Source organism: Lonchura striata, chromosome 14, assembly GCF_046129695.1.
Source record: "Lonchura striata isolate bLonStr1 chromosome 14, bLonStr1.mat, whole genome shotgun sequence".
NCBI lineage: Eukaryota > Metazoa > Chordata > Aves > Passeriformes > Estrildidae > Lonchura > Lonchura striata.
In genome coordinates this window covers 11,660,233-11,675,054 of record NC_134616.1, presented here as the reverse complement: position 1 = coordinate 11,675,054, position 14,822 = coordinate 11,660,233, and the positions used below count along the sequence as shown (strand labels likewise).

General features: G+C 41.6%; 1 protein-coding gene across 6 annotated transcripts in view; it reads left to right on the top strand.

The window, feature by feature from the left end:
• The first annotated feature begins 209 nt into the window (after window positions 1–209).
• The window catches only part of ACSL4 (acyl-CoA synthetase long chain family member 4), a 35,381-nt gene continuing 20,768 nt past the window's right edge, over window positions 210–14,822 (top strand). For 3 of the 6 annotated variants that reach the window (XM_077786552.1, XM_077786551.1, XM_021547845.2), the window contains exons 1-2: window positions 210–317; window positions 8,632–8,693. The gene's annotated coding sequence lies outside the window, so the exon portion shown is untranslated. The remainder of the gene's footprint in view (window positions 318–8,631; window positions 8,694–14,822) is intronic. The other 3 variants (XM_077786553.1, XM_021547844.3, XM_077786550.1) reach the window with 3 other exon arrangements.

Here is a 14,822-nt window from a genome sequence, read left to right as displayed (position 1 = left end):
CCCGCGGCCTGCTGCTGAGCCTCAGCGGGCCGGACCAGCCCCGCCAAGGGCCGCGCTGACCGAGCTCAGCCCCGGGTCCCGTGTCACGCCCTCACGAGCCTGCGAGTCCCGGCGGCACCGAGCGGGGCCCGGGGCTCGGCTCCGCGGCCGCCTCCGCCCGTTCCCCGGCGCGTCACGGCGGCCGCGGGAGGGAGGGAGCAGCGGGCGGCCCCGGCGGCGGCGCGGGGCTCGCTCCTCCCCCGCGCCCTCAGCCATTTTAGCAGCCGGCACCGCCGCCGGTAGCGCTGCGATCGCCGGCAGCGCCGGGGCCGGGCGCGGTGAGTGCGGGCTCTGGGCGGGGAAGGGATGGGACGGGATGGAGTGCGGAGAGGCGGGATGGGCACGGCTGGTTCCCTCACCTTGCTGCCGCTCGGCAGCATCTGGGGAGGGCGAGGGGCGGGAGGGTCGTTCCGCGCAGGAACAGGGGCCGCGGGGCTCCCGTCGGGGCAGGGTCAGCCGGGGAAGGAGCGGGGTTCCGCGGGGTCGGGTCCGGGCCGGGAGGATGCCTGGGCGCTCCGGTACGGGCGGGCAGGAGCCGCCTCGGCCGCTGCCCGGCGCGGAAAGGCCTCGTGGGAGCGCCGAGGGGGCTCGGGCGGGAAGCTCTCCGCTCCCCGCGGCCCCGGGGCAGCAGCGCTGGCGCATCTCGCCGTCCCCGTCCTGCCGCAGCCCGCGGCGCCGAGCGCGGCCGCTCCCGCCAGCAGCCGGACCCCCGCCCGCCCCTGCCCCGCTCCGCGCCGGCGGGAGCTCATCCCCGCGGCTCCCCGGGGCCCTGCCCGGTGCTCGACGGTGCTCTGGCCTCCCCCGGAGCGCCCCGGCCCTTGGAGCCCCCCGCCCTCCGCCGGGATGCAGGCGAGGAGGCTGGGCTCGGGGATGGACTGATGCTGATGAGGAGAGGTGATGCGCTGCTCAGCGCATGCTTCTCTGCTCCGCCTCACAGAAGCACCTGCTAAAGGAAAGCAAGAATCTGGCTGAATATTTTCGTAGTCGTGTTCCTCTGCGATAGATTTTCCTTTTTGGTGTTCTAGAGTATCCCCTTTGTGGATTTTTGAAACTTATTTGAAAAGCAATTGTATGTGCAGTACTGGCTCCCCTGCCCTGGCTGCACAGACCTCTCCTGATCCAGTGCTGCTGTTTGCCCAGTCCCTTAATGAAATAACAGTAGCATATACCTTTATAGCATATAATATTTGAGAAAAAAAATTAAATCTGAAACATTTATGTTAGGAAAAAAAGGAGTGATAGTGCAAAACATTTGAGTGAGGATGTTCAATAAATATGGATGGAGATTACAGAGAAATTTGGTGTCGGGGAGTGTTATATAGAAAATAAATGGACAGTTGAAATCCCTGATGATGGTAAAAGATGATTGTCAGGTTAAGGATAATGTTGGTCCTTGCTTGCATCCTCTGTTGGTCCTCTTTGCATCTTAGATTGTTGCAGAAAAATAAGAATATGATGTGTGTTGTCATTACTATTATAGACAAACTTGCAGTTGTAACCTTGCCAACTTCAAGTGCAAAAAAGAGCAAATAAAGCTGCAGATAGACTTTAGAAACATACAATGTTTTTTCTATAAGTTTTGCTTTTTGAATCTTTGGAATTTGTCATCTCAGACTAATTGCAGTGACTAAGGACATGGATTTTCTTTTTCCCTAAGAAATGTTTAAGATTTTCATGTCTCCACTCTTTTCACCCAATTAAAAGACAGGTAGCAAAGTTCTGCAGTCTCTGACAGGATGACAGGTTTCATTTTTATTTCTTCTGCTCTTTCTGCATGCATACAAAGTTTGTATTTTAATACAATTCTACAGAAGCCTTAAATATTTCCTCATAAAATTAATTTTGGAAATTATTTAATGCATATTTAACACAGCTCTCAGTTCTTTGTATTTACCAGTTCCTCCTTCACTGTTGTCTTAAATTACAGAATTGTATAAACTTGAAACAGGTAATTTCCCCCTGGACTCTGGTGTGGTGGGGGGTTTCAGGAGGTGTTCATTATTTAGGTGTTTGCATCTCATGCACAGTTAGCTCATGTGTTATCTTTAATGCCCTCTGGAACATGCACTGCCAGTGATGGTGCTGCCTGTTGGCTGCTTATTGAATAATCCAACAGCAGCAGCTATAAATTTTCAGCATAATAAATTAGCAGAGTTCAGCAGATGACACCTTCTCCTAATGCAAATGTGATGCTTCAGCCCTTTTATAAAAATAGAGAAACCACTTGCAAACAAACTACTAAGGCAAGGCTTTGTCTACAGATACGTGCCAGGTGATGTTGTGATCTATATCTAGTAAAATAGGTGCAGCCTATTACACTGTGGTAAATGAAGCTAGTACTCAAATTAAATACCAAACAGTAGCCTAAGCCAAGTAAACATGCAAAATATATTGAAGTTAATGATAAATAGAGTTAGGTAGTTAACATGACAAATGAATGAGTGTTCTTTCATAAGTAAACCCTTCTGAGTAGGGCTTTGCTTAAACTAAAAAAGAGTTTGAGTTAATCATTAAGGGAAGTTTTGTAGTATACTCAAATAAGCATGTGGTCACTGTGCTTGAGGATATTTGTTTTCTCAGGAGAGAAGGAAGTTGAATGGAAGGAGGAAAGCAATTTCCTGAGAAACAGAATTTATGGTTTCTTTCTGTTTGTTCGTATATTGGATTGTTATTTAGATGGTGCAACATCTTCAGCCTTTTTTGTGGAGGGCCTATCTCAAAAGCTGTCCACACTGTTTAATTTTACTGCCTTCTGGGGCAGCTGCAGAGTGACTGCTTTGGTGTTCGTCTTTTTTCCAAAGTCTCCTTCTCTCCTCCCTGTAACTGGGATTACTGCCCTTCACATTTCTATTTGGAATAGACTAGCTGTATGGAAGGGAGGGCTTAAGAAAATTTCTTCTGCTGGTAGAACTATCTTTACAGTGGATAGGGATTATTACTGTTTTTTTGGTTGAGTGTGAGGGAGGAAAATTAGGATTGCTTATAATCTGCTGACACTCCTAGAAGCTGTCTGTTTCTTCAAAATGTTGAACTGGTTATTCCTCCTGTGGCCACTCTCTCAGGGTAACCTGTGCTGCACTGAAGGTAAGGCACACACTCAGGTGGTGGGACAGATTTCTCCTACACCTGTGGTACCCGTGGAGCCTGACAGCACCAAGGCCTTTTCTCAGACTGCTCTGTGGTCTGAGTGGTGCATGGGGAAGACCTTGCCTTAGTCCTGGACGTGCTGGAACAGTGAGTTGGATTTGCTTGTTTTATACGGACATGAGCTAAAAGACACTGTTTGGAAAAAGATTTGGCCAGTGGCCAGCATTGCTTAGGGGCTGTGGTTTCAGTTTCCTTCTCTGCAGAAAGCATCTAGTGTGATCTGCATTGGGATCAACAAAAATGGTTGGGTAGAAGGTAAATAAACTACAGCAGCTCTGCTTTGCCTGCCCCACTTCTTATCAGGGCTATCAGTTCCCACCTAGCACTGCATATGAAGTGCGCTCATAATCAAGATACAGCCTCGATTGTGTGCCAGCTGTTCATAACATTATTTACCTGACCAAGTGTGTGAGACAGGGGTTAGGAATGAGTGGTGGGGGTGGAAATTCCTCACGCTCTTATTATTGCCCTAGATAGGGAGCCTGTCTCCTCTGCAGGTTACTGTGCTGCTGCTGGCCTGTGCTGCCACAGCCCAAAGTAGCTTCTGGGTCAGGACTGACCTGGGGCTGGCATCAGCTTCTCTTTTACAGTGAGGATGGTGAGAGCTGGCACAGGTTGCCCAGGAGGGCTGTGGATGCCCCAAGCCTGGCAATGTCCAAAGCCAGGTTGGATGAGGTCTTGAGCCTACAGAGCTTTGTTCCAAGGAGTGTGTGCATGTGAGGCCTGATGGTACAATTGTCTGGAGAGGTATTTAGGATGATCCCAAATATAGCAGAAAACTCAAAGGCACATTGAACAAATTTTTAGTAAGGGAATAAATAGCACAGGCAGTGTTGGGAAATGGAAGAGCAGAACAAGCAAGCAAAGATGACTGGGCATGGGACTGGGCAGAGTGGGAAGTGTTTTTCTTCAGCCAACATGTTGCCAGATTATCAGTTTGTATAATGGATGAATTTTAAAGTTTGAGTGCCTGAGTTGCTTAGGATGGATGTGAGGTCGGAGCAAATGCTGCTGCTTCAGAAAGTCAGTGTGCAGTTTATTTGCTTTACATTTGGAGTAACAGCTGTGTAATGTGAAGGATGTGAGGAATTGTTTTTCTTTTGCTTCACATAGAACTAAGCACTTGGGACTTGCCCCTGAAATCAAAGGGTACTTTTCACCTCAGTAAAGTGGTTTTAAGGAATTCTAGATATTGATAAATTTTTTTTTTTTTAATACATTTTTGCATGAGTTTTGTAGTACAGTTAATACTACATTAAGGGCTGTTGTACGTCTGGGAGCTCATCAGGCTTCAAGGTGAGATATCTTTATCTCCAAGGTAGAGATAAAGTGATCTACCAATTATCACAGAATTAAGTCTCGGATTTAAAGTGATCCAAGGTGGATCCTTAGTTATCACTTTAAATCCGAGACTCTTAAATCTGTTACACTTGAATACCACTGTTGTTCCACAAGGACAAAAACTACTGTACTAAGATTTCCTTCAATGTATATTGATGCGACTATTGATTCCCTATAGTACATTACTGCTTCATCAGTAGAGCATCTTTTTTTAAAAGCAAACTTGTAACTTTCCTTTCAGGTTAACATGTTTATATTTCTTTTAAAGTTCTTATTATAAACTCATTAGTCTGGCAATGACAGCTTTCAAATTCAAAACTCAGAGCAGAAGACCTGTATACATATCTGTTTTACTTGAAGCTGTAATGATGCTGCCAGCTCATTGCATGATTTTTGCTCAACACTTTTCTTAGTGTGCAGGAAAAATACCCTTTTTTCCAAGCCGTGATGTTTTATAGCATAGGTATATAATGGCAGTTAGACTATTAATATGTGTATCAATTTAAAAAATAATCTAGGTATGCTTGAAAGACTGTGAAATTAGAAACAAGTTGACATTGCAAGGACAGACTTAAAATAGCACAGTACATCCCAGTACTTGTTCTCTTACAGCTTGTACTAATTAAGAGATGTTTAAATTACCATTTTAATAACACTGAGGTGGTGTTCTGTTCTAACTTGCCTTACTACAAACATGTACTGATTAGCCTGAGAAAGGGTGAATCTCCTGCTAGTCTTAAAGACAAAGCTGAAAGTGTGCTGTACTTTTGGAGACTGAGCAGGTGAGTTGCCCATTCTACATTGAGCTTACTCAGCTCCATAGCAAGCTTCCTATACCAGTGTTTGCTAAAATAAGAACTTTCTCAAAACAAATACATTTTTGTGTTCATATAGTGATTGCTTATCTGGCAACAAGTCTTCATTGGAGATGTTATAATTTACAAAACAGGAATTTATTTATTAGGAGCACAACCTGAACAAAAAACTACACTAAGGAGGATGTATTTGGAGAAACAGTAGATTGTATTGCACTGTATGCGAGGAACTGACAGGAATAATTATTTACAAAGAGCACTCACTACTGTCAAGTTAGGCAGGTATTACAAAGTGTTTGCTCTAATTTCACCCTGTGTTGTAATTCACCATTTTATTGCACACATTTATGACAGGTAGCACGGCAGAATACAACAGGAGTCTTTGCATATTTAAATGTGCACTAACACCAGTGTCTTGTTGAGTGGGTAGGGCTGAAGGAAGCTGGTAAGGACACAAGGAGTCTGTGTTGTCTTTGCTGGTAAGAGGGTGCAAGTGTCTGTCTGAAAGAAAAAAAGGCAAATTGATGTAACTGGTTGGATTTACTGAAACACTTCACCTTAAGTGATCCATTGGGTACTTTGTTGTTTCCTCCCCAGAGTCATACATGCAATAGTTCTGGAAAAGATCATATTAAATTCAGTTTATCTAAAGCACATGATAAGTAGAATACACAGTGAGTCATTCTCTCATTTGTCTTGGTAGCTAGAGGAGTTGAGCAGCCTATGAAATTTCACTATTTCAAATACGGCAGTTCAGTCTGAAGAGCTGGACACAGTGTATCACAACATGCTGAATGGCTCACAGCAAAATCCCAAAAATTTATGAATGAGGGCATTGGTCTCATAGTTTAAGCTGACAGTTTGGCAGCCAGCTACCACACAGTCACTTTGGATTAGGAAAATAACTAACTCCTGACCTTCCACAAATAAAAAATTATGCCTGTTAAAGTATTTTGGAGTGTATAAAATTAATCTGCAATAAAATTTAAGTGGCTAGGTATGGGTGGTTGGGGATTTTTTGGCTTTCAATAATGATAAAAGTGGATTATATATTATGGCAGAGCTTCTGGTTACCTTTTTTCCCCCTAGTACACTTCCATGGCTGCACTAAGTTTGCAAAGGCTGTAGCCAGCAGTCTTACTCTGGCTCCTGGCAAAAGGAGGGGACGGACTGGGGCAGCTACAAACAGGTAGAGGCTACTTCATTCAACAGTAGCTCTGTTTTCAGGCTTATTTCAAGTTCTTGCAAAGCACAGAACTGTGTTTCAGCAGAACCAAACCAAGGTGATGACTTCCTCTCTGGCAGTGGCACTTTTTGGCACCGAGTCGTGAGTGGTGTCAGACAGCCCATGCCAGCTGCAGGTTGTGTGACCCAGTGCCTGCAAACTCTGCAGCCCAGGGGAACAGCCCAGGTGGGACCACCTCAGTCCAGAACTGCATCCAGTTACCTGCCATGAGCCTAAACTAGAACACTCAGGGAACCAGCCCCCTTCTTGTGCTGTTCACTTCTCATTTGGAGTCTCCCTTACACTGAGGTCATGTTTTTGTCAATTCAGCAAAGTAATTTGCTGATGCTGTGTTGTGTCCTAAAAACTGTTTTAAGTACTAACCTCTCTAACCTCTTCTCTAGTCCTAGTATGGCACTTTTTGTTTTGGTTTTTTTACACAATGAAAATACACATACTAAAAAAATTGCAGTACTGTATAGGTAAAGTGTAGTTTTACAACAGTATTTTCTATAGCTTTGAATGTTATGTAGAAAAATAAGCTGTCAGTGGTAATGTCAACTAAGATAAAAGTGATACAAATTTATTTAAAAAAAATTAAAAATAAGAAAGAGATCTTGGTTTGTGGTGTCTGTGGTCTTTTTGCATCATATGTAGAAGTAGGAAGGATATAGTAGTTTCTGTCTGCTCATGGTAGCTCATTAGTTTGTCATTCTGCACATTACTTTCCATGAAGGCAATTGTATGTACTGCTGATTCATACTGTGTATTTACACAGGTAAGTTAATACTGAACTTGATAGCCTTGGTTTTGTACCTTTGTTTGATAGATGTGTTTAATTTTCATTATGAAAATGGATTATCTGTTTATTTTATAACCATGCAACTACTTCTGTATTTTTATGAGCTCCTCCGTGTGAGCAACTTAGTCAAAAATGCTTTCTTTATGAAATGTATTGCCACAGGCAAGAGGAACAACTAGAAAGTGAAACTAAGCTTGCTGTGCTGAAGTGAAAAGCAGGGTGAGACTGTGGGGGCTGGACTAGGGATCAGAGCAAGGTTATGCCTTAGAAAACTATGCAGAGCATCTTCCTTGTTTGAGTGTGCTACATTTTGCTGTTCTGGGGTTACCAGTTCTCCATCTGGCTGCTCTTTCAGGCCTGTTTTTCTTGCATGTCTTTCAATAACAGTATCTATGCAGAATGTTGTATGGCTCCATGAACTGACTAGGGGGAGAGATGATAAACACCTGGCAGTTTCGGTCTGACATAAATGGAGGAAAACCCCTCATTCTAGCCCTGAATGAGTTCAGGCTATTTGCATGCTCAAAGGTTTGATGAGTGATGATCACTTATTTCTGACTGCTCTGTGTAAGACTCTGTCCTGATCATATTACCACACCTTTCTGAGTCATGGTCTGTGTCCAGATGTTGGATGAAAAGGTAAAGGGAGGATGTGTTATTCCCTGAAAGGCAATGGTGGCAAGGCTTTCTGTTGTCTGTCTCTAAGTTAATTCATTGGTGTTTCTCAGACAGAACAAATAGTTTGAGAAATTTGTTACATATTACCTCTTAGCTTTTAGTTTTCCTAATTACTTGAAATGAGATTTGCATTTGTAACTTGCATAGCATTAAGTAGATTTATCTTTCAGAAAGGTAAGCTTTGATTATTGGGTTGCTGAAGCTTTACTGTTGAGGCTGTTAAAAGCAGTCAGATGCTAGATTTAACCATCGTGAGTACACGTGAAAACTTTTTGTCTGGCATGCTTTTGGCAGCATGCTACGTCATTCAGACTCCTGAAGGTGCTCAGAACATAAAACTGAGGTGAAAATTGAAACTTATAATGTAATGAGTTTCTAGTTTTATGCCCTGACCTACATCCTGTTCCATGTTTTCAAGGATCAGGTAGTGTTTTCCAGTTGTACAAATGGTATTGACAACCAACACCTGAAAAAGCTCTAATTACCAAGCCAGTAAAGGTTTGGGTTGAGTGGTTTAAAAATCAGATATGCTTGTAACTTAAGAGGGCCTAGAATTTTCACTATTTTATGTTTATCTTCCCTAGATTTTTTTGTGAGTTTATCAACCTTCTTACCCAGAAACATTTGAAATGCAGTTGTGTTCAAGGTAAAGTGACTTGTTTTTAGTGTTTTCTAGTGAGCAGCAAGATTGACAATAACTAGAGTGGCACTCAAATAACCTTTACTCAAAACTTCAACAGGCAACTTTGTCTTCCAGACCCTGTAAGGATCAATCTGATAGACTTGAAATGGGGACTGTGTATTTTTAAGTCAAATTAGAAACTTTTTCTGCCAATGTTAGCTTTTGGAGTATCATTGCATGTGTTAATAAACTAAATTACTAATTGTTTTTTATTATTGACCATAAATTGTTGCTGTGATACACTGTATCATGCTTAGAATTTTTCAGTCCCTTTTCAGAACAAAGAGTTCCTAAAAATAAGTTGAAAGAATGGTCAAGTTCCTCTTGAAACTTCCTTCAGAATTTGTCTGAGACCACTTTACTGTCTGTTTAGTCTAGTGTTGCACAGTTTTTTCTTCTGCAGTTGCTGCTGTGGCTGCTGCTTTATTCAAATTCAAAATTATCCAGTTAGCTAAATAAATAATAAAAGCCATGGCATCAAAGCTGTGTGCTTTGCTGCAAACAGTCACACACACTTTTTTGTCTTTTGGACTGAACAAATAATCTTTCAGGAAGCTCTGTGGCTGAGCTGGCAGGCAGCTGTCCTGTGCTAGTATGTTTTGCTGTGGGGTAGGACATGTATGACCATGACATGTGGTATGACCATGGTAATGTGGTTACACAGCTCCTTGGATAGAGCCAGCTCCAGCTCAGGCTGGAGCCAGTGATCCTCTACCCCTCTGCTGCTTTGCAAGTGGTACTTTGATGATATACATCAAATGCTTCTGCCTTTGCAACTGTACACCTTAAACACTTTCTTGTCTGTAAATAAGAAGTGCAATGCACATTTATTGGTGCTGGTCAAGTTCAAAATTTTGAATTTTAAAACTGTTTCAGAGGTATTTTTTCCCTGCATATTTTTTTTAAGACATCTTGGAGAATTGTGCTAGTTTTTGCTGTGTTCTTAGTGCGAATGATTATGTTCAGAGTACTTTTGAACAAAATATTGTTTAGAGCTGTTCAATCTAAAGACTTGAATATGCACTTTGCCTTGTATGGGAAAATGTAATGGGATTTGTTTGGTCACCTCACTTCCTCTTTGAAATGCAGATAAAAATCAAAGAACTATTATGAAACAGTAAGGCAGTAAAATTGCCTTTCTTGGCAGAAAATGCCAAATAATGTTATTAACAGAAATGTACCCTAAAGGTATCTTGGCCTACCATAAAGTACATGAAAATAACAGAAAGCAACTTCATTCACAAAATGTTTTACATCAGTTCAGCAAAAAGTTGCAGTATGTAGTCCTGTCTTAGATAAGTTACAACTTGAGAATTACATGTATGGATCCAGAGATGATGAATACTTAGAAATGAATCTAGGTATGTTTACCTAGAAGGTAAATGGGGTAGGTTCAACATGAACCAAGCAGTAGACTCTGCTAAAGTTTTGCTTTATGACTACAATAAAATTCAATTCCTTAAACATACAAAAAACATCATCACTTTTTCACTGGAAGATATTGTGAAACTGTTCAAAATATTAAACTATGCTTGCTCCCAAAGCTCCTGTTTATTGACCCTCAAAGCATTTCTGTTACACAATGAAAATTAAAAATAGAGATGACTCATGTATGGAATCTCAGGGGCTACCATCTCAAATGACCATGGATAGGGGCAGCTTTCTTAAATTTGTATTTTTTGAAGTGCACACCCAGTCATCTGTACATCAGAATGTCTGCAATGAGAGAATTTCTTCAAATGGAAAATAAGAAAGCCTAATATGGTGGGGTTTTTTTGCTTAGTCAAAAAAAGGGAGAAATTTGCATTTGAATGTGAGCTCCTTAGGGAAAAAGGAAGGTGTATTTTCTAGCTCTAGTGCTCTTCTTGTTGACTGTCCCTACAGAATTTTGGAAAACTCCTACAAATATTAGAAAAATCTCACCCAGCCTACAGTACACTTTTTTTGCACCAGACTACTGGTGCAGTACACAAGGAGGAACATTTACTCTTCCCTCTTCCTTTGTGTATGTAATTAATTTCACTACCTAAATTATGACCCATGTCTGAGAAGAAAACACCCTAATGTGAATGCTGAGAGAGGATGGAGCTTCTGAAAAGTGAGGAGGGTAAATGTAAACTCGATGGCAGCATTTCTTGCCAAAATGAAAGCTGAAGAGGCTCCCAGAAGGAATAGAGAGTTATACTTAGAACTGGGACAAGCGTAAATACATTTTCTGTGAATCAAATTCTGAAAAACACCCAGGGAGATTATTTTCTTCATCTCTATTTGCAAAACAAAAAACACCTGGCATCCTAATTTCCTTACATCGTCAAAGGAAATGATCATCAGAAGCATAAGAGGGGGAGATGAGCACCCTTGAATAGTGAGTTTAAGAATTCTTAAACAAAACATTTTTCAATGCTTATGTTTGTAGTGCTAACAATATCTGAAAATAGATAAAGAAGAACATCACCAGGCCAGGGAAACACCTAGCATTTGGAAGCAAAAAATGAGTTAGAAAATATCAATGTAACTTTTATCTGCAGTATCCAGTAATAAGCCGAAACAGGAATATTACATCTGGCTTTGCAAACTTTAAAACAATGTGATGCCCAAAAGATGGGCTGGAAATAAAACCCCATAGCAGTGTCTATAGAGCAGGTATTTGCTTACTGCAGTGCTGGAGTGAGGGGGATTTCTCCTCCTCATTCACCCACCTTTGTCAATGCTGTGATGTGCTTATACAGTAAGTGTTGCTCAGTGTCACTACAACACCATCACATACTCACCAGAAGTAATTTACATAGTGTGACCTCATGGTTATTATACAGTTCTTTTGCACTGTGCTTGTGCCTCCCCAATTTGGGGGTCATGGGGGGTCTTTGGCATTTGGTAAAGGCTTCCAAAGTCCTTTGCATCTGAACTTTTCAACTTTGTCTTAGGAGCATGCACAGTTAAGCTGTTCCTTGGTCTGTTTGGTCTTAATTGGTCTAAATTCTTTATTTGGTGGCTAATTGGCTTTATATTTGCCAGTTTCTCATTAGTACTATACTTACCTATCTCTAAAGCTACCCACCTGGTGAGTTTTTTCTTCGTTTTTGTCTATTCAGCATTAAGCAACTAATTAACCATATACAAGTTATAGTATAGTGTATACTAGTTAGCCATTACATTGTATAGATATTTTTTCAGGTTATATACATTATATCAGGTTATATAGGTATAAAAGTTATGATTCAGTTTATACAGATATATAAAAGTCATTTTTTAGCTTATACTGATTACAGGTTATATAAATATATCGGGTTATATTGATATTTTACAACTCAAGCTATATAAGCACCTTGTAACTCTGACATAAGTTATATAGGCACCAACTGTACATCAGTTATTTACTTTCATTGTGCCCTGAAAACGCAGGGGAAGATATGGCAAATAGGACTTTACATCTGTAAGTCTCAAATTGATTTGTTCTACACTCTCTTTTTGTGAAGTAGTTTGTTACTGAGAAAGAATTGGAAAGTAAAAGATGATGATAAATTTCACTAGCTGGATCATCAGAGTCATGTAAGTCACAACCTTTCCACTGCAAAATGCTTGTGGAAACACAAGCTAAACACAGACCTAGCCAGTCTGTCCATAGTATATTTACTGTGCGTGGGAGGGAAGATTATCAGTTCTTCCTTGGCTGTTTACAGAGCTTTTGCTGAAGTCTTCTGTGGCCACGTCCTCTGAAATTTGTCCTTGCTTGTACTGCTGGTCTTTTTGTGTCCTTGTTTAAAAAAGTTGGGTGGAAACAGTACATTTATCTCTGCTGTTGGAACAGCAGAGTAACATTTGTCATACGTATATGTTGAGGCATCAGACTGAAATACTTCGTTATTACTATAGAATATGTATTTTCTTTGTATTTTTTCCCCTTTAGTCTAAGTATATTTTATAGATGCTGGTAATAACAGTATTTTTCTGTTGTACATTTTCTCCTTTTCCATCTTTTTCTGGAATACCCACTGTCCAAGCTACCAGATTTTAGCCTAGTCATTAACTAAAATGCCAGTGGAACAGAAAGATGTCCCTCACTTCCCTTGCTACAAAAAATGATACTGAAACAGCTGTGTTTATCATCAGTCACAGTGAGTGCGTTCACAGTGCTGTGTGTAACTCAGATTGACTGGTGATTTTCTGCCCTGCCCTTGTGAGACCCAGCCTGGCCTATGGCACACAGTTCTGGGGTATCCAGCATCAGAAGGATATGGGGCAAGTCCAGAGGAGGCCATGGAGTTGCTATGGAGCACCTCCCCTATGGAGATGGGCCAAGAGAGCTGCTGTTCAGCTGGGAGAAGAGAAGATTGTGCAGAGACCTCACAGCCCCTCCCAGAACCTGAAGGGGCCTTCAGGGAAGCCAGAGAGGGACTCATTGTGAGGAACTGTAGTGACAGCATAAGGGGGAATGGGTGCAAACTGAAAGAGGGAAAATTTAGGTTAGGTAATAATTTAGGTTAGCTAATAGGAATAAATTCTTTATAGTGAGGTGGTGAGGCACTGGAGCAGGCTTTGGATGCCCCATCCTTGGAATTATTCAAGGCTAGACTGGATGGGCCCTAAGCAGCCTGTTCTGGTGGAAGGTGTCCCTGCCCAGGGCAGAGGCATAGAACAAAATGAGCTTTGAGGTCCATTCCAAGCCCTTAACGTTCTATGGTTCTGTGACTGGACAGCCTGTGCAGCCCAGGCTGTGAGCAGGCTGGGTACAGCCTGCAGGAGAGACAGTGCTGCAGTGACAGCCTCGGGTACTCCCAGGGCAGCTTCTGGTAGAGCTGGAGGGAAGGAGCAAGGTGGGACAGAGGGAAGGAGCAAGGTGGGTCAGAGGAAGGAAGTACTTTCCCAGTGCATTCTCAATGGACAGTTTTCAGTTGTGAAATCTTGCCTTGGCCTTTAATGTTTTCTGCCTTTGGGCCATGCAAACAGCTCTTACCCTTTCACCAAATATTTTCTTGCACTCATGTTACAATTAGGAGAGAGTTTCACACCCAGCTCTTAGGTAATTGAGAACTACTGGGTCAGTGTAGCTGGGCTGGCTTGCACTACAGTACTTGTTGCAGAAATAGATTTTTGACATTTATAAATGGATTTTTTTTTTCTGATTGACTTTAAGCACATATATGTTCATAAGTAGTAAGCAGAAGCAATGAACATAAAAGACAACAGTAATATCTTCTTGTACATTTTTCTTGAACTATTAGCTTTGCTATTAGCTGAGTAAAATATTGTATTAAGCAGCAGTATTTTTTAAGTAGCAGTTTAAGAGAAACACAGTTTCCTAAGGTGACTTGTGATTTTGCTATTTCAAGTAGAATGTATATATTTAAACTTGTATCAGGATCCACTACAACTGATTTCCCCTCTCCTTGTTTGTTTCGATATAGGTACCAGTATTTACACTGTACAGGCATAGTGAGAGCTCTCCAACTCTCAGCTTTGAACAGCTGAGTAGAAGCTCAAAGTTGAGCATTGCCAGAACACAGAAGTACTTCTCAAAATTGGTTAGGTTTGGTTAGGCTTTCTCTGGATTTTCACTGCCCTTTGTGATGTACCAAAATGTGCAAGAGAAAAACATGTAGAAATCTGCCTGTGAGAAGGAAAGAAAAATGAGACCTCATGAACTTTTTTTCCTATGAGTAACTTGCATTAATATTGCTGGAGTTTGTTTTTATAAAAGCACCGACATGATATAAAAACTGAATCATTTCCTTCAGTTTCTTTTCCTTCAATCTTTCTAATCCCAACTAAGCTGTAATTAGCCACCAGATCCTTCTAACTCTTACTGCTATTTCATCACAGTCTTCTCAGCTGTGGAAATGTTCTCTCATTCTTGTGTGTGTTAGGTATAAATGTGGAAAATCAAAACTTTTAGAGAGCCTGGCAGTGTGCACCCGTTCGTTTATCCTGCTCCATCTTCCTTGCTATGTGGTATTTCTTACCCTTGGAGTAATCTCTTTTTCATCATCTCTTTTTCAAATCTCAGCCTTGTTCTGTCCTGTACAGGAATAAATTCAGGATGACTGAGTACCAACTAAATTCCTTTCCAAAAATTGACTAACTAAACACCCACAT